This window comes from Zalophus californianus, chromosome 7 (genome assembly GCF_009762305.2).
Source record: "Zalophus californianus isolate mZalCal1 chromosome 7, mZalCal1.pri.v2, whole genome shotgun sequence".
NCBI lineage: Eukaryota > Metazoa > Chordata > Mammalia > Carnivora > Otariidae > Zalophus > Zalophus californianus.
This window is the reverse complement of record NC_045601.1, coordinates 21,825,440-21,846,159: the sequence shown is the minus strand read 5'-3', so window position 1 is coordinate 21,846,159 and position 20,720 is coordinate 21,825,440. Positions and strand designations below refer to the sequence as shown.

The following is a 20,720-nucleotide window of genomic DNA, read 5'->3' as shown; positions in this document are numbered from 1 at the left end:
CACTGTCTCAACACACAGTAGAGAAGGGGACAGCATCTCTGTTGGAGCTGAGTTGAGCTGAGGTCAACCCAGCAAACAGTTATCAGGCACCTTCTCTGTGCCAGGCTTTTCACAGAGCTCTGGTTATACAATCGTAAATAAGACAGGATGCTGCTGAAAGGGGCCATAAACACTAGTGTGGAAGGTTGGAAAATCCAATGAAGGAGATGGGCACTATGACAAATCTGTGTCCACAGTAAAGCTTCTGTCTTGATATATTTCTACAGATCTGGGATTTTGAATGAACTGTGTCATCATTGCTGGAAGAATGAGGAAAGTTTTGAGTTTGATCACCTACTTGTCTTTGTAGATAGCCTGTTGTGCTTATTCAGTAAGCATTTCATTCAATGAGTGATTTAACAATGTATTAATTAGAAAGGAATGATTCTTAAAGTGTTTGAATTAACCATATTTCATATTATTTATAACCATGTAAAAAGAAACTCAGCCTGTTATTACCCCTAGACAATTGCAGGCACTTAGAGTTACTTACCTTTTAAAAACAGAGTGGCCAGTTAATGGCCTATAACTTTATGACACCATATTGAAACAACTTTCTGATCATTGTTTTTTTATAGTTCAAATTAATCTTTTCCAACACATCATGGCTGTACAAGTCAAAATGACTAAATCTACTGCGTCACAGTTTATTGTTGAGATTGAAGTCTGCTGAGGTACTTTTTTTTTTTTAAGATTTTATTTATTTATTTGAGAGAGAGAGAATGAGAGCCAGAGAGCATGAGAGGGAAGAGGGTCAGAGGGAGAAGCAGACTCCCTGCCAAGCAGGGAACCCGATGTGGGACTCGATCCCAGGACTCCAGGATCATGACCTGAGCCGAAGGCAGTCGCTTAACCAACTGAGCCACCCAGGCGCCCTGCTGAGGTACTTTTGGACTTGATGCCAAAATATATTCAATTTCTACAATTCCATAAGGTATTCCAACTAGTGGGGGAAACAATGCTAAACTTGAGACAACTCAATCTCAATTTCCATATTTCATTTCTCCCTCAAGGGCCTCAAAGTTACTTAGTTACTTTTTCTATGAGAAAGAAAGGATTGAGTGTGTTCTTCATCATTGTACTCCCTGACCTTGGTACAGGCATTACTCATGGCAGGTGTTAGGAAGCATTTATTGATTAAATAAGGAGCCTCAGTCTAAGAGGAGGAGCTGTCGGGCAGATGGAGAGATAGTTGACCCAGCGGAAGGATCAGCACTGTACTGTCAGGGAACTCCAGCCTGGTTAGTATGGGCACAGGGTGAGGGCTGGGGAGACAGATTGGGCAAAGTCCCATGTGCCATGTTGGACCTGTGACTTTATCCTATAGAAGACTTCAGCAGGTGAATGATATTGTCAGATATGTGTTTTGGAAAGACAATTTAGAATCAAGATGGAGAATAGATTGGATGAGCACAACACCGGCCTTAGGGAGACACACAGGAGATTACTGTAATATCTGAGAAGAGAAATTGGAGAAAGCTTGAGTCAGGCAGTGATAGTGAGGAGTGGAAAAGAGGGAAGGAGCTGACATGTCTAATAGGCAGAACTTGGCCACATCTTTAGGGGTGGGCAGTGAGGGAGAGGAAGGAGTTTAGGATGACTCCTACATTCCTAGTTAATGACTAGGATGGGAACCTAAGTAGAAGAATAGGTTTGTGCTAAAGGACCATGAGGCCCTTATACAGTGCTTGGCACATAATCAGTGCTCATTAAAATTTTTGAATGAATAATAATAGCTAAAATGTATAGAGTGCTTATTAGTGCCAGGCACAATTCTAGGCTCATTATGTAACTTCAGTCTTTTACTTTTCATTGCATCCCTGTGAGTTAGGTACTACAATTGACTGCTTTTGACAGGTGAAGTAAGTGTAATGTTAATAACTGATAGAGCTAGCAATTGATCCCATGCACTTGGTTTCAGAGCTTACATTCTGAACCACATTGCTTTGATACGGTATCTCTAAGAATGAATGAATAAATGAATGAATGAATGAGTGAGTGAATGAGTAAGTGAATGAATGAATGAATGAAGTCTCAGACACTGTGGTATACTCAAATTGGAGTCATTGTCTTTTTTTTAACTTTTTTTTTAAAGATTTTATTTATTTGACAGAGAGAGATAGCGAGAGCAGGAACACAAGCAGGGGGAGTGGGAGAGGGAGAAGCAGGCTTCCCGCGGAGCAGGGAGCCTGATGTGGGGCTCGATCCCAGACCCTGAGATCATGACCCGAGCCAAAGGCAGACGCTTAACGACTGAGCCACCCAGGCGCCCCTGGAGTCATTGTCTTGATGCCAACAATTCTTTCTTGTCCAGGGATGGCCCAATATATAAGATGGGCCCTCAGTGGCCCTATTGTGCTGCATGGCATCACCTCCCCTACCTTCACCCCTAAATATATTTGGTTGATCTAGGAATAAGCCTAAGATAACTTCCCTTATCTTTACTCCCCCCCACCCTGAATTATTTAATCAGTTGCTCCTCACAGGCTGGGGAAAGCAGCTTTTTCTGCCCAAGGGTCCTGTCTCCATGCTTTAATAAAACCACCATTTTGAACTAAAAAACAAAAAACAAAACAAACAAATAAACAAACAAACCCAGAAGGAATAAGCCTAGAATAATCAGAAAAATTCTCCTGGGAATTTGAAACACTTTTATGGAGACACACTCTGGCTGTGAGTTTCCAGAACTTTAACAAATGTGTCTTTAGAGCTGCCTTGATTACCACTCTCCCCAAACGCTGAATGTTCACTGCTTTGCATTTCTTAGATGTAGTCAATGATCTGTTGCAGAAATCTGTAGTATCCCTCTTGTGGGGAAACAGAGAGTTTGGCCAGGGGATATTAATCTACAGAGCAGGGTCCAATGGTAGAGGAATTGCTAACAAATTCAAGCAGGCGCATAACTCTAAATCTTACACTGCCGGTTTGTGATCTACCTTCTGGGGCCTGTTTTATTCTGGTTTTACCCCGAAGCAGGTCTTGCCTCTAACTTCCAGAATCTTACTAAGTGAAGCTGGCCTGCAGTGTCCCCTGTCCTCTTGATTATAACTAGGCAAAATGACTCAGATTTCTAGGGGTTGGGACCTATTTTTCTATTTTTAGTATCCAGGTAGATTCCTTTGATCCCAATAAAGGTATTTTTGACAAACAAGCCCAGCTCCCCACTTCCCCCTGAAATCTGGCCTCAGCTCTTCACTGTTCTCATTATTTCATGAGTTAGATTAAGATTTTGATATTTGTTCAGCAAGCAGGGTCTAATTATCTTTTTCTCAAAAACCTCTACTTTGAACTATTTAAGGATTATAAATACTGAATTAATGTTCTACCTAAACTGAATCAGCAAACTCATCTTAAGTTTGAAGTTTTAAAATATTTTCTCCATGCATGAAGGAAATGTTTCATTCAGGAGCTCTTCAGGCTTAACAGGAAAACAAGGTATTTATAGCTTCCCACTATATGGGAAGACACTATATGGGGAGACATATCTTCCCACTATATGGGAGACACGAAGCCTTCCTTCTGGAATGATCCAGCCCAAATGATCACCCCTTGTTCTGAATTCCTGTATGCCTATCTGTAATTCATTCAGTACTCAAATAATAAGAAAGGGAAGGATTTTGGTTAATATTTCATGTGGGTTTGTCTTGCCTCTTCTTTTTAACTGTGGTTTCTCTGAGAGCAGAGAATCACTGAAGTTGGGGACTTTCATAAGTCTTTCAGCTTCCTTCCAGTTATAATCATTCTGTGACTTTTGCTGATAATAAAGCCATCTGTCAGATTAAGTTGTTCATTAGCCACTCCTTCTGAGTCTGTGAATACCAGACATTATTTATACATCTCATTTAAGTTCTTGGTAAGGCTCAGTAATTTGGTAATTTTTAATATAAAGCATAGTTTTAGAATTGATAACTTCCACTTATTCTTCTTGAACTAAGTCAGTGTTTTCAACTTAATTTGTGTATTGTTTTTTTCTTTTCTTTTCTTTTTAGTGGATACAGTGTCAAGGTAATCCAGAAAATACTTAGTTGCCTGGAAAAGTATTCCTCATTTTATATACTTGTTTCTCTGTTCAAAGATGTAAGAGATATTCCATTACTCATTGCATAACTTATTGGGTAAAAATGTGAATTCTGACTTTACAGAGGAGTGGAAATTGCTCTGTTGCTGTCTTCGTATGGAAACAGAGTGAACAAATATTGTTCTGTCTTCTCTTTCAGTTTCAGGATTACGGTAGTGCACATCTGACCTCCTGGTTTTATTTCTAATTTTTTTTATTTTGTGCCTAGCTGTATTGATCAGTAACACAAACACAAGGCTATTTGTGTTACTAATAGCATCCAGTGTGTAAGCTGAATGGTATCATATTGGTAGATATCCTACATTCTCCTTCCTTCTTCCTTGATTACTGCACGGTAAACCAGGATATAGAGATGTTAGCTGATAGTATGATGTAGCTCTTCATTAGTTACAAAGTACTCTCATATATGTTTTCTCTTTTAATTCTCATAAAAACCTGGCAAAACAGAAATGGTAAGTATTATTGTTGTCTGTATTCGAACTCTATACTTGAGGAAGGACACACTTGGAGAAATTAAGTGACCACCGGATTACCCAAGAAGTCAGGTACAGAGGCCCACTACACTGTGCTGTCAGTGCTTGACTGAAAAAGGCAAGTTCAGCAACTTCGGTCACATTCCCTGCAAATGGACTGTGAGGTTTGCATACAGGAGGTTTATCGGAAGATGCTGTGGGAACAGCACTTGTCAGGGAGAGAGAGCCTCAGGATTATGCAGAGGGAGAAACTGAACTTCAGTGCATGTACAATGGGGGCCTCAATGACAGGAAACTTTGGAGCAGGAATGGCCCTTCAGAATTGTTCCGCAAGCAGGGGAGCTAGCCATCTGCATTCCCTGCATTGACGAGTCACTGGATATGGGCTACAGCCAGGCATGAGGTGCAGTCGTGGACTAAGCAGCTTCCTTCAGTCAAAGGCAATTCCTGGAGCTCTGAGCCTTCAGTAGCCAACATTTCTGGCAATTGGGGGAATGAGGGCCTTGGTCCTGAAGGGGATCAGAATATCACATCATCCACAACCATTGTATGGCAGAAAGCACTCTCCTCTGCTGCAGCCTTGTTTGTGTCTTTCTGATCCAGACTGTTGCCCTGCTGAGTGGAGCCCAGAAAGTTGGCATTTTTTCCAAGGCCCTTAAGGATTTAGAATAGCTGACCAGATAGCAAGAAGACAAAGGAGGCTTAATCCTAGGAAGATGAGGAGCAGACGGGGAACCCAGTGAGGAAAGGCTGGGATGAGTGGCGTGTAGGTGCCTCATAGAACACTAACTTCTGATCCCACCGCTAACAAAAAGCCCTTGGCTGTCCAGACCCAGAACGAATGTGTAATGCATACTGGCCTTTGCTGTGATTCTGGGCTTAACATTGTTGAATGGCAAACAATTTTGTGATATTAGCCTACATGTTCTCTCTCTTCTCCCTTCTTCCGTCTCTCATCTTTCTACACCTTTGAAAAGCCCCAGACCAGTCCAGTGACTCTCAATATGTAGCCTGTAGATTATAATCATCAGAATAACGTGGGATCTTTAAAAATAACCCCCAAACCAAACAACAACAACAAAGAAAACAGAAAGTCCAGGCCCACATTTGATATCTATTGAAACAGAATCTTTAAGAGTGGAGCCTATGAACGGATATTTTCAAAAAATTTTCTACAGATGACTTTTATACATACTGTAGTTTGAGAACCACTTACCTAAGTTGTTATGCTTTTGATGGTGACCAAGCCTAGTGGGATTCTTCAAATAAGAAGCTATGAAAACTGTGGAACAACAGAGGAACACACGAGCCTTAATCCCAGCAGGTTTGATTGAGCAACATTTACCGCTTGTCTTTCATAGCATATCTCTGGTGTGGCCATGAGAGACTGTCCCAAATTCATTGGCTGGTTTTGCCCCAGATTGCTGGAAAGAGAGAGGGATCAGTCTGACTTGGCCTTTTACTAGCTGGGTGAGAGAGGCCAAATTCCTCGAATAGTCATAGGGGACAAGTCAGTGAATTTATAGGAATCAGTAAACTTTCTGGGAGAATAAGAAGGTTCTAAGAAATTTTATCTCAGATGAAGCTTTGAGGGGCTATCTTATACCTTTAAATGACCATCCAATAGGATGAGAGAGAGAACTATGACAAGAAAATATATTATCTTATTCATTGAAATAAGGAATAATTACTGTTCTTCAAAGGGAAAGGCACTTTTAAACCTACCAATTCTGAGTCTGGTCATTGCAGGAAGTATTAGTCACCTAAAGAAGAGTCTGATAAACTCCTAAGACATTTTGATGCTGTATGCTGGGTGCTCTGGGGTACATGGCAAACACAACAGGTACAGCGCCTGTGGAAGTTATGGGTAAGCAGAGAGGATGGGGAGTCAAACAGTTAACAATAGCATATAGTGAATACAGGAAAGAGGAAGTGCCAGAAAGTGTGAGGTCATAGAGCCAGTCATCCAGCTTAGTCTAAGGTTAGAGTGTTTCCCATTCTCCTGAAACGTATAAAAATAGAAGCTACAAAGCTGGCTTTGGTTCTAAGACAAAGGGCCGCTTTGTAACAAAGGAAAATCTTTTGGTCTATCTAGTTTAAAACTGACCAATCCTTCGTGTGTGTGTGTGTGTGTGTGTGTGTGTGTGTGTGTGTGTGTGTGTGTGTGTGTGTGTTTGTGTCTGTCCGGTATGTAAGCACACACTTTGGCAAAAAGAGGTCAAGAACATGACTCTTTCATTTAATGAGGGAAATAGCAAGGAGCAGAGAAGGAAGTCTTTTGCATCTCATTCGATGTGCCATTGCTTGAAGTTAATTAATGTTTTAACATGTAATATATAGTAAAAGAAAATACATGTAAAGCTCTGAAAATCATGGGCTTATATCCCAATTTTTTAAAAGTTAATTTTAACTCATTGAACGCTGGGCTAGATCACCAGACAGCTGAATTCTCCTCAAGCCGAGCCAGGCCCACACAAAAGCAACCATGTCTAAGGGACCTGCGGTTGGCATTGATCTTGGCACCACCTACTCTTGCGTGGGTGTCTTCCAACACGGGAAAGTGGAAATAATTGCCAATGATCAGGGAAACCAAACCACTCCAAGTTATGTCGCCTTCACTGACACCGAACGATTGATCGATGATGCTGCAAAGAATCAAGTTGCGATGAACCCCACCAACACAGTTTTTGATGCCAAACGCCTGATTGGACGTAGATTTGATGATGCTGTTGTCCAATCTGATATGAAGCATTGGCCTTTTATGGTGGTGAATGATGCTGGTAGGCCTAAGGTCCAAGTAGAATACAAGGGAGAGACAAAAAGTTTCTAGCCAGAGGAGATGTCCTCTATGGTTTTGACAAAGATGAAGGAAATTGCAGAGGCCTACCTTGGGAAGACTGTTACCAATACAGTTGACACGGTACCTGCATACTTCAATGACTCTCAGTGTCAGGCTACCAAAGATGCTGGAACTATTGCTGGTTTCAGTGTACTTCGAATCATCAACGAGCCAACTGCTGCTGCTATTGCTTATGGCTTAGACAAGAAGGTTGGTGCTGAAAGGAATGTGCTGATCTTTGACTTAGGAGGTGGCACTTTTGATGTGTCAATCCTTACTATTGAAGATGGGATCTTTGAGGTCAAATCCACAGCTGGAGACACCCACTTAGGTGGAGAAGACTTTGACAACAGGATGGTCAACCATTTTATTGCAGAGTTCAAGCGCAAACATAAGAAGGACATCAGTGAAAACAAGAGGGCAGTTCGTCGTCTCCGTACTGCTTGTGAACGTGCTAAGTGCACACTTTCTTCCAGCACGCAGGCCAGTATTGAGATTGATTCTCTAAATGAAGGAATTGACTTCTATACCTCTATTACTCGTGCCTGGTTTGAAGAATTAAATGATCTGTTCCGTGGCACCCTGGACCCTGTAGAGAAATCCCTTCGGGATGCCAAACTAGACAAGTCTCAAATCCACGATATTGTCCTGGTGGGTGGTTCTACCTGTATCCCCAAGATTCAGAAACTTCTACAAGATTTCTTCAACGGGAAAGAACTGAATAAGAGCATCAACCCTGATGAGGCTGTTGCTTACGGTGCAGCTGTCCAGGCAGCCATCCTTTCTGGAGACAAATCTGAAAATGTTCAAGATTTGCTGCTGTTGGATGTCACTCCACTTTCTCTTGGCATTGAAACTGCTGGAGGAGTCATGACTGTTCTTATCAAGCGTTAATACTACCATTCCTACCAAACAGACACAGACCTTCACTACCTACTCTGACAACCAGCCTGGTGTGCTCATTCAGGTGTATGAAGGGGAGCGTGCCATGACCAAGGATAACAACCTATTTGGCAAGTTCGAACTCACAGGCATCCCTCCTGCCCCTCGTGGCGTTCCTCAGATTGAAGTCACTTTTGATATTGATGCTAACGGTATCCTCAACGTCTCTGCTGTGGATAAGAGCGCAGGGAAAGAGAACAAGATCCCCATCACTAATGACAAGGGCCGCTTGAGCAAGGAAGACATTGAGCGCATGGTCCAGGAACCTGAGAAGTACAAAGCTGAAGATGAGAAACGGCGGGACAAGGTGTCTTCCAAGAATTCACTTGAGTCTTATGCATTCAACATGAAAGCAACTGTTGAAGATGAAAAACTTCAGGGCAAGATCAACGATGAGGACAAACAGAAGATTCTTGACAAGTGCAATGAAATCATCAATTGGCTTGGTAACCAGACTGCAGAGAAGGAAGAATTTGAACACCAGCAGAAAGAGCTGGAGAAAGTCTGCAATCCTATCATTACCAAACTGTACCAGAGTGCAGGGGGCATGCCAGGAGGAATGCCTGGAGGCTTCCCTGGTGGTGGAGCTCCTCCCTCTGGTGGTGCCTCCTCTGGACCCACCATCGAAGAGGTTGATTAAGCCAACCTGAGAATAGGTCTAGCATTGTTCCACACAAAATATTCGAAGGACCCAAATTTGTAGCAAATTCCATGGCAGTTTTAATGTTGAGCTGCTATAGTAAATAAACTGGGCATTCTTGATATTTGAATATGAAATACGTGCACAGGGAAAGGAAATGAACATTGCACTTTGTAAGCACTGTATTGTTAAGTGGAAAATGCAATGTCTTAAATAAAACTGTATTTAATTGGCACAAAAAAAGTTAATTTTAAGAATCTGATGACTCTGGCCTTGGAAGGTACTTGACAGCTTTGCCTCCAGGCTCTGTTACAGATCAAGTTTGAAGCACATTTTCTCAGAGGTCAGTGTCTGTTCTCGCTCCTCATCTGCCCGCTTCACATTCTTGGCCCTGGTGAGAGAGGATTCAGCAATGGTGCTGAAGTTTGGAGCCTCCGCCTGTCCTGGCAGCCCACGCTGGGCCCTTGTTCTCCTTTTCTGGTCAGTTTTTGCTTTTTTAGTATTTCTGTATCAGCTTCTTTTTCCCCATAAATTATAAACTTCGTCAAGGGCAGGGATTGTGATCTCTGGATTTTTAAATCTTTGAATCTGCAGCAGCTCTTCTGTTATACTTTATTACATTAAATAAATAACCTAAAATATAGTATCTGAATTAAGAGGTGCTCCCTGGGTTGAGAAAGTAATTAAATTAGTTCTCCATTGAGGATATATTTCTTGTTTAACCTGCTATCACAAAGCAAATATGCCAAGTGCTAATATGTGCATATTTATCCTGTGAATGTCTACTTTAATTACTAAAAATACCATCCACTTGGCTGAGTGTAGGGAAGGGAGGATTAAGTCATCATGGAGCAGCACTTATTAGGTGTAGATGGAGGTATGGGTCTCGCTTAAGTCACCTTAGACATATGTTCACACCATAACATTGGAATAACATTGATACTAAAAATTAGAATTAAAAACCATAGTGCAGGGGCGCCTGGGTGGCTCAGTTGGTTAAGCATCTGCCTTCGGCCAGGTCATGATCCCAGGGTCCTGGGATCGAGTTCTGCATCAGTCTCTGCTCAGTGAGGAGTCTGCTTCTCCCCCTCCTTCTGCCCCTCCTGCTTGCTCTCTCTCAAATAAATAAATAAATAAAATCTTAAAAAAAAAACATAGTGCAAGTGAAAACATAACTCAGGCTTAAAGTGTGACTTTCAGTGAACAGACATGTGATGTCCTATTATGACCATTTACTGTGTTTTCTTAGATCTTTCTTCCCATGCTTTGGCATGTTCCTTGCTTTATTTCAAGTATGAGTCAATTTACGCTCTAATTTTTTGGTCTTGCTTTTACTGTAAATACTGTGTATATTGAGTACATGAATGGTTAGGAAATCATTCTCGACATTTTTTCTTCTACTTTCTCTTTTGTGTAGTTCAAACTTGACTTATTACTGAAGTACAGGTTATGAGTTAGGCCACTGTGAATCTGGTTGGATACTTCGTTAATTGTAAATTAGTTCAACTTTGATATTTTCATTAAGAATTGGAATTTTTTAATAAAAGTCTATGTTGGTAAAATGAAATATTTTCTCCTTTTGAAAACTCTTTAGAAGATGGAGTTTGTTCCCTAAAGAATCAAAATGCTGGTAGTGTCAACTCATCTGAAAGAGGAAAATCCCAGTTAGTCAGTATATTTTTGTTGTTTAATTGGAAAATTTGTCAAGTTATTAATTGCCTTCTGTTGAAACTTAGAGTGCTAGGGACACTTTCTCCTTTCTGTTGACATCTACATACCTATACTCACCACTGATAACACCATGAACACAGAATAAGGATTTTTTAAAATTTATTGAAGCATAGTATATAAATATTGTATTAGTTTTAGGTGTACAGCATAGTGATTTGACATTTATATACATTACAAAATGCTCACCACAATAAATATAGTTACCATCTGCTACCATGCAACATTATTACAATATTATTGGCTGTATTCCCTATGCTATACTTTACATTCCTGGTGACTTATATATTTTATAACTAGAAGTTTGTGCTTCTTAATCACTTTCACCTACTTCTTCCATCCAATCACCTCCCATGCCTCTGGCACCACCAATTTGCTCTCTGTACTTATGAGTCTGTTTCTGTTTTGTTTTTTCATTTGTTTTGAAATCATGTGATATTTGTCTTTGTCTGACTTATTTCACTTAGCTTACTTAGTACCCTCTGTGTCCATCCATGTACACAAAATATGTTTTTATTTTGTATTCTTTCCATCTAGTCCTAGTAACTAAAGCATAGACAAATCTTATATTCTGATTTCCTCACTCATTTTTGGCTAAGATAATAAGTCTAAACTAATGTATTATTTTTAATTTGTATTTATTTGCTAAATAGTAGATGATAATTTCATATTTTTATTAAGAATATTTTGGTCTCCTGTGAAATTCCTTTCTACATAGTTTGCTCAATAATTTATTGTCATGTTATTTTTTTACCAGTTGGGATTGTCTCTGCACATAACATTGAGTACCTACACAATGTTTATTATGTTTTGTGCAAATATTTTCTTCCAGTCTCTTGCTTTAATCCTTAATATTTGTTATTCTTTTTTTTTTGCATTTCTTGCATAGCCTCACATCTTACAGAAAGTTATTTTCCCAGAATACTGATGTTCAACTTTACTTTCTATTAGCATTTCTGTTACTGATTCTGCATTTTTAATTCTTTGATGTCCCTGAGGCATAAAAGGATTAGAGAGGAATAAATTCTTGCTACTCAATTATACCAGCCTAGTTGCTTAATATTCTTTTCCTTCACTATTACTTTTTGATGGTATGCCTTTTCACATACTAACATTTTATGTATAATTGATCTATTCCTCAATGTTGTGTTCATGTCCATTAATCTAATTTTTATGTTTGCAAAATTATTATGCTTTTAATTATTGTCTTATGACAAGTGGTAATATCTGCTAGGGCGCTCCCCATTTCACAAGTGCTATTTTCTTTTCAATTTATAAAAAAACTTAATCACTTATTATTTGAGTTTTATTTAAGGATCATTTTCTTTTTTAGAATTTTTTTTTTAACCCTGGCAGGAATTTTGGATTTAGTTCAGTCAAAAAAATTAACTTGGGGGAGAATTCCAGATTCCATTTATAAATGCATCTAAGTGTTCATTTTTCTGAAGTGGAATCTGTAAAGAGACGGTTATCTGAGAAAGAGAGAGAGAAAGAAGTAAGCAGGCAAGTTGGAGAGCTTCTGGTTACCCCTCAGCCAAAATTTACAGCATTGCCCTTTTAGCTAGTGTTTTTCATTTCCGAAAGCCTATTTTGTTCTTTTTTCCTGCTTGCTTCTCTCTCTCTCCTTCTCTCTCTCTCTCTCCCTTCCTTGCTTTCCTTTCTCTAGTTTTTAATATTATCAGACATTCATACATAATTAAAGATTCAACTAGTTCTATAAAACTAATGAACAATGAAAGTCTAATGAAAAAGGTTCAGGGGCGCCTGGGTGGCTCAGTTAGTTAAGCGTCTGCCTTTGGGCTCAGGTCATGATCTCAGGGTCCTGGGATCCAGCCCCGCATGGGGCTCCCTGCTCCGTGTAGAGTCTGCTTCTCCCTCTCCCTCTGCCTCTGCTCCCACTGCTTGTACTTTCTCTCTGTCAAATAAATAAATAAAATCTTAAAAAGAAAAAAGGTCTCTTTCTATTTCATCTCCCTCTCCCCCAAGGCACATATGTTTACTCTACTTTTTCTTTATTGTGTTTACTCTGTTTACTGATTCTTTTGGTATTTATATTTATATCTCTAAATAACATGCTTCTATTACTCTTTCTTGGTTTTTCCATTTTGGGTATTATTTGTTGATTTCCCTGTACAGAAGATGATGATTTAGCTCATTTTAGCCCTCACTGCCAGAGATATGCACCTCTCCTGTTCCTTCATCCCATCTTCCCAATACAGCAGAATCCTAGTTTGAGTTAGATCAGTATTTAATAATTATATGATTATGATTATGAGCGTGCCAATCACAGGAGATCCATGTTTTATATCCGGGTTACTCTCCTATAACCACATAATCTTTTTACTCTCCTGGAGGTTAATTGTCTGGGTTTGTTGCTGTTGTTGTTGTTAGTTTAGTTTTATTTATACTTACAACCTATTCAATCCCAAATTGTCTAAATCTCCTCCCAAGAAATTTTGACCCATCAGTAATTCTGAGTTTCATCTTTCTGAAGAAATCTCTCGTGTCTCCTACTCACCTAATCTAGACAGATGGTCTTTCCAGTCAAGTGCCCCGCTCTCATCTTAGAGCTTCCCTTTGCCATCATCCTGGGTTGCTCTCTGCCTCTCTCCTCTGTTGGATTTCAGGTTAAGATTCTATAGTCTGTGTCTTTTTTGCTTCACTTCCTTGTTTTGTTGGAATGCATTCCCCAGTCTCTTCCCAAGAAAGAACATAGGAATTTTTTTTGAGACTTTGTCTATCCGAACATGTTTTTATTCTACTTCATATTTGGTTGATGGTTGGCTGAGTTGGCTGAATTCTGGGTTGAAAATACATTTTCCTCAAAAGTTTAAAGGTATTGTGCCATTATTTTTTAGTTTTCAGTATTGCCATTTAGAAGTCCAAAGCGTATTGACTCTTGATGCTTTGTAGGTGATCTGTTTCTTTATTCACCCCACCACCACCATATGATGTGTTCTCTCTGAAATTCTTGTTATTCAGAATTTGAATTTAAAGTACTGGACCTCCAAATTCCTCATCATGTCTTTATTATTATTATTTTTAAAGATTTTATTAATTTAGGGGACCTGGGTGGCTCAGATGGCTCAGGACCTAAGTGTCTGCCTTTGACTCAGGTCATGATCTCAGGGTCCTGGGATCGAGTCTTGCATTGGGCTCCCTGTTCAGTGGGGAGTCTGCTTCTCCCTCTCCCACTCCCCCTGCTTGTGTTCCCTCTCTCGCTGTCTCTCTCTCTCTCTGTCAAATAAATAAATAAAATCTTAAAAAAATAATTGTTTAAAAAATAAAAATAAAATATCTGCTAGGTTAGTTATCTCTCATCCACTTGCTTCACAGCTTCCAGAATTTTATTGTTGCTATCTTCTCTCTGCTCTTTCTCCCTGTCAGCTTATGCCTTTGTGAAAGTTCTTTTAGTAGGATTTTGGAAGGGAGCAGAAATACTGTTTAATTTACCATTTTATCCAGAATATAGAGGTCATCTTTAAAAATACAAATGTGTTTTCTAGAATAAGTGGTAAATTAAGCTACAAGCACATAAGAACAGATATACTCATCAAAATAGCTATTACTGCCTTAAAAAGTAGAGACTGAACATAGGACTGGGATGTTTAAGTGGACAAGTTTGGATTTGCCTGAGGAGTAGGGAGGGGTGAGGGTCATCTCTGCTTGGAGGGCATGTCTAGAAGGAGGGCAGGATAAAATGGCCATAGTGGAGTTTCTTTAGGCTAAGATAGACTGAGGGCAGTAAGTAAAAAGCAAATAACTCAACTATTATCTACAAATTTTCTGTTGATGTTCATGGAAACTGTGTATGTTTACCATCAGGAGTAAAACCGTTAAGTATGCATTTGTTGAGAATTCACTCACTGTGTGTCAGGCACCTTGCTGAGCACCCCTTGAGGTTGGTAGTGTTATTCCAATTTGTTCAGAGCAAATTGGGAGTTCAATGCAGGTTTATTAGACTTTGCTTCCTCTTTTAAATACTAAACTATTATATCTTTGTGTCATAGTTGACAACAGTTGTTGAAACTAAGAAACTTTTTGTCATTGCACAGAAAACCGAAGAGGTAGCTCCCTCATTATCTTCATAGTTCTGTCTTTAAGTGTGTCGAAAATCAGGAAGTTACATAAGTCGGTTTTGGTTTCAGCTCTGTCTGTACTTTAAGTATATCAGAAGCCTATTTGACATTTCTAAATTTGCATTTTTTTCTTTAAAAGTGCTTTCTGTAAGCTTTTTTTTTTTTCTGTTGTTGCTTATCTAAAAAAATACTTTGAAGAGACCGAGACCACATCTGTTTTGCTCATTGAGCTAACCTTATCCTCTTTTTTTTTTAAGGTTTTATTTATTTATTTGAGAGAGAGAATGCGAGGGGAGAGAGAGAGAGAGAGAGAGAGAGAGAGCATGAGAGGGGAGAGGGTCAGAGGGAGAAGCAGACTCCCTGCCGAGCAGGGAGCCCGATGCGGGACTCGATCCCGGGACTCCAGGATCATGACCTGAGCCGAAGGCAGTTGCTTAACCAACTGAGCCACCCAGGCGCCCTAACCTTATCCTCTTATATTGCCTGGCACATGGTAGGTACTCACCAAATACCTGTTGAATAAACACATAAAAGTCTCTCTCATAGTAGCCCAGGCAAACACATGCATCCTGAAAGATATGCACAGGAACAGCAATCCCATAGCTTATTTTATGAATGTTACTTAAAATCTAGTTAACAGGGTGCTCAACTTGGTTTATAAAAATAAAATAAACCTAACATGCCATCATTTCTATGCTGTTATAAATATTTTAGCTAATAAAATTGAGATATTTAATATAATGCTAAAATCTAATAAATACTCAACAGAAAGTTATGGTGCTTAAAATTATATGCATTTTATGGTTGTTGGAATTAATCTACAGGGATATTGACAGTCTGTGCATGGGGGAATAGATAAAATTATTCTTTAGCTAGAGAATTTTCTGCAATTTTGGACAGATAGGAATTTTTTTAAAGATTTTATTTGTTTATTTGAGAGAGAGTGGGTGAGAGAGAAAGAGAGAGAGAACAAACAAAGGGAGTGGCAGGGAGAGGGAGAAGGAGAAGCAGACTCCCTGCTGAACAGGGAGCCCGATGTGGGACTCAATCCCAGGACCCTGAGATCATGACCTGAGCTGAAGGCAGATGCTTAACCAACTGAGCCACCCAGGCACCTGACAGATAGGAATTATCTATTGATTCCAATTATGAATGTTACCAATACCTCTGTAAAGATGCAACTTCCCTTTTATCCAAAATAGAAGCTCCCACGTAAGGGAAATTGTAAATTCTATTAATATTAAAACGTCTGTTAAGATTACTTCTCAGCACCTAAAGGTGTTGATTCTACATAGCACTAAACAGCACAACTGCTACGTGGAACGGTTTTTATTGGGGTAAATGTGTAAGAAGTTTGGTCAGCTCCTGCTTTCTAGTTTGTTACTTTTGTTTTGCAAGGAGCTGTTGTTTGTCTTCTTCGACAGGGATAATGTGAGATATTCACTTTGAAATAAAAGTTTTCATTTTAAAGGAGTTTGTTCCCTTGGCCCTCCTTCATACAGTAAATGAAAAACTTCAACTCCTACTTTGCTGTGGTTCTGAGTGAATATAGGGCATTAATATTCTGTCCCCTGAGTAGTTTAATAATATAAAAACTGGTAATAGAATAGTTGTGTGGTGTTGGAGGATCATTTTAGATCACATGGTCTGTACATGTTTCTTAAGGGGTAGTACTTGTAGTATTTTGAATAAACTACCTAGAGAAGTAAACTGATGATGGATGGCAATGGTACAACATAATAATTCCTAATACCATGTTTGTAAAATACTTTCAGATATATAGAGTGCTTTTACGAGCATTACTTACATCATTTAATGATCTCCTCCACCCCTACCTTCCCCCCAAAAGACCCTTATAAGATAGGTAGTGTCATTACCATTTTACAGGTGAGGAACCTGCCACTCCAAGTCATGAGAAGTTTTGCTCGACTTTATACAGCTGGAGATGGAAGTGAGGATAAGTCCTCTGATGGCTAGATGAGCACCCTCTCTCCTACACCACATTTCCTTTCAGGACTCATGTCAGCTAGCTGAGGGACAAGACTTCTTCCCTCCATGGTCCTGTATCCAACTGGAAAGCAAAACAAAGCCTACCACTACTAACAACAAAACTTTACTTACTACTGGGGTGGGGAATAGGGCTTACTTTTTGTGAGACATGTATGAGGGAGATGTTCAGTGGATGTTTACTGAATTAAAATTATTAATCTTCTCCCCAAAGAAAACCTGGTCACTGACTTTATAAACACTGAATCTTGAAGATAGCAGTCCTCAGACTGACAGAGCCCCTTAAGACTCTTCTACCGTCTCTGGGATGTGTGGATTTGGGATCACCATTTTGAGATTCTTAAACATGAAAGCAAAAAAGAAGGATTCTATTCCTTTTTAGAATTTCCTTCCCCTTTCCAGGTTGTTTTCATTGTTCCTGATTTCACCTGCACAAAAATGTTGGTGGTAGAAAATACAGAGGGATGTGCCCTACAGGCCTGCTTCCCTGAGGGATGCCTCTGGCAGGAAGAAACCCCAGAGAACTCCTATGGTTTACTGTGGAACCATTCCGTATTTCCCAGTGTCAGGATCAGTTCTGAATGTTGTCTCTTAAGTATTCACAACCTTGTAAGATAGAAAAGAGTCTGGATTGGTTGTTTTATGTATAGTTATTATATATAGTAGTATTAGATGATGTGACATTTTTACTTTCCAAGTGAAACAATTCTGTTTTTTTGTTTTTTGGGTTTTTTTCCCCTTTTCTTTAAAAAAGAGCATGTGTTGGGACACCTGGTGGCTCAGTCAGTTAAGCATCTGCCTTCTGCTCAGGTCATGATCCCAGGGTCCTGGGAGGGAGTCCTGCATCAGGCTCCTTGCTCAGCGGAGAGCCTGCTTCTCCCTCTCCCACTCCCCCTGCTGTGTTCTCTCTCTCTCTGACAAATAAATAAAATCTTTTAAAAAAATAAAAATAAAGAAGAGCATGTGTTGCTTTTGTACTCAGAAAAGATTTATAATAAGGGCATTAAAACAAAAATTATTTAAACCCAAATATGAGGGTTCACTTATGACTATAGGTGAGATGGGTAATAAACTGTTGGTAATATATTAGCAAATGCACTATTTATACTAATATTTATACAATTATAGTTGCTGAATATTCTTTGCCTTTTTAAGTGAATTAAAAATCACGAAGAGACAATAACAGCATATAAGAGAGCTTACTCTGCCAGGCACTCTTCAAAGACCTGTACGTGGATTATCTCATTTCATTCTGTCCACAGTCCCATGCAGAAGGTATTTATACTTGGGGAAGATAAGGTAGAGAGAAGAAATGTGGCGTAAGCAGAGGTTTGAAAAGCACTCATCTATTAAGCATTGCCCTGTCTTACTGCTGGGAACCCTGAAAGCAAAGCAGTCTGGGCTAGACCCAGTGGTGGCAGAGCTGGCTCAACACTTAGCCACTCTCTTAACATTTCCCTGAGCATATGAGCGAAATAAGTCAATCAGAGAAAGACATGTATCATATGACCTCACTGATAGGAGGAATTCTTAATCTCAGGAAACAAACTGAGGGTTGCTGGAGTTGGGGGGGTGGGAGGGCTGGGGTGGCTGGGTGATAGACATTGGGGAGGGTATGTGCTATGGTGAGCGCTGTGAATTGTGTGAGACTGTTGAATCACAGATCTGTATCTCTGAAGCAAATAATACATTATATGTTAAAAAAAAAAAAAGGAAGAAGAAGAAGATAGCAGGAGGGGAAGAATGAAGGGGGGGGAATCGGAGGGGGAGACGAACCGTGAGAGATTATAGACTCTGAGAAACGAACTGAGGGTTCTAGAGGGGAGGGGGTGGGGGGATGGGTTAGCCCAGTGATGGGTATTAAAAGGGCATGTTCTGCATGGAGCACTGGGTGTTATATGCAAACAATGAATCATGGAACACTGCATCAAAAACTAATGATGTAATGTATGGTGATTAACATAACATAATAAAAAAAAAACCACATTTCCCTGAGCATATGCGGAATCCTAAGGAGAGTATTCAACTGTGAAAAGAAGTACCCTGATTGCCTTTAACGATCTGAGAGTTTAATAGGGCCATAATCAATTTCTGATGTTTCTTCGAAACCTAGTTCACATCCCTCTAATTTTTATTTTTTTTAGTATGATAGCAAGAAACGTCTCTGGTCATCTGGAACATGACAGTGGACATGTTTAGAGGTTGCATTTTTGTCTACCCAGTGTTCTTTATTTTGGCAATCTGAACGACAGACTTATGATACACTTGAAACCGTCTACCTCCATTTCAAAACTGGCTCTTCAAGTTCTCAGAACCTCTTATCAGACTGAAACCCAACCAAGGTTAAAAGTGCTGTGTCTTTGTGCTGTCCTACCCCCACCGCTCAAGCACTCTTACTTAGCACGCTGCATTACTAAACAGTTTCTGGTCTTTCTTGTGGATGTTGCTTGTGTGTGAGATAATCTTTTTTTAGCATCGTTTTTTTTTTTCTCTCTCTTTACTATGATTATGACCACGATCTTCAAAAGGAAAGGAAGGCTGTCCTCAGACATGTTAAGAAACACATACTCCTTTTTTGTGTATTATTAATGTTTGCATACAATATGAACAGAATATTGTAAATGTACACTGCATTAAAATCCAAGTATGCAAGTGAACCATGATCAAGTAGGTGACATATAGCATCATGACAGTCATTTGGTACATGCTGCTTATGTTTGTGTTTTTATTTTTTTACTTCCCTCCCAAAATCAGTTTTATTACTTTATTTTTTAAAAATTTAAATTCAATTAATTAACATATAATGTATTATTTGTTTCAGGGGTACAGGTCTGTGATTCATCAGTCTTATATAACACCCAGTGCTCATTACATCATGTGCCCTCCTTAATGCCCATCGCCCAGTTACCCCATCCCCCCACCCCCCACCCCCTCCAGCAACCCTCAGTTTGTTTCCTAAGATTAAGAGTCTCTTATAGTTTGTCTCCCTCTCTGGTTTCATCTTGTTTCATTTTTTCCTTTCTTCTGCCTTGTTTCTTAAATTCCACATATCAGTGAGATCATGTGATAATTGTCTTTCTCTGATTGACTTATTTTGCTTGGCATAATACCCACTAGTTCCATCCACATTGTTGCAAATGGCAAGATTTCATTTTTTTGATGGCTGCGTAATATTCCTGTGTGTGTGTGTGTGTGTGTGTGTGTGTGTGTGTGTGTGTGTGTGTACCACATCTTCTTCATCCATTCATTTGTCGAAGGACATCTGGGCTCTTTCCATAGTTTGGCTATTGTGGACATTGCTGTTATAAACATTGGGGTGCCAGTGTCCCTTTGGATCACTACATTTATATCTTTGGGGTAAATACCCAGTTGTGCAATTGCTGGGTCGTAGGGTGGCTTTATTTGCAACTTCTTTGGGAACCTCCATACTGTTTTCCAGAGTGGCTGCACCAGCTTGCATTCCCACCAACAGTGTAGGAGGGTTCCCCTTTCTCCACATCCTTGCCAACATCTGTTGTTTCCTGACTTGTTAATTTTAGCCATTCTGGCTGGTGTGAGATGGTATCTCATTGTGGTTTTGATTTGTATTTCCCTGATGCCGAGTGTGATGTTGAGTACTTTCTCATGTGTCAGTTGTCTTTTGGTTTTGTTGACATGCAAAAACTTTTTATCTTGATGAAGTCCCAATACTTCATTTTTGCCCTTGCATACCTCGCCTTTGGAGACATGTCTAGCAAGAAGTTGCTTCGGTCAAAGTCGAAGAGGTTACTGCCTGTGTTCTCCTCAAGGATTCTGATGGATTCCTGTCTCACATTTAGGTCTTTCATCCATTTTGAGTTTATCTTTGTGTGTGATGTAAGGAAATGGTTCAGTTTCATTCTTCTGCATGTGGCTG

At 39.6% G+C, this 20,720-nt stretch overlaps 1 protein-coding gene and 1 pseudogene across 3 annotated transcripts in view; both read left to right on the top strand.

Annotated features, from left to right (window-relative positions):
• Nucleotides 1-20,720, top strand: part of STX11 (syntaxin 11) — a 50,084-nt gene that overhangs the window by 11,377 nt on the left and 17,987 nt on the right. The window lies entirely within an intron of this gene.
• LOC113927170 lies at nt 7,007-9,295 on the top strand (annotated as a pseudogene). Its single transcript, XR_003521525.2, has one exon. The product of XR_003521525.2 is annotated as a heat shock cognate 71 kDa protein-like (transcript).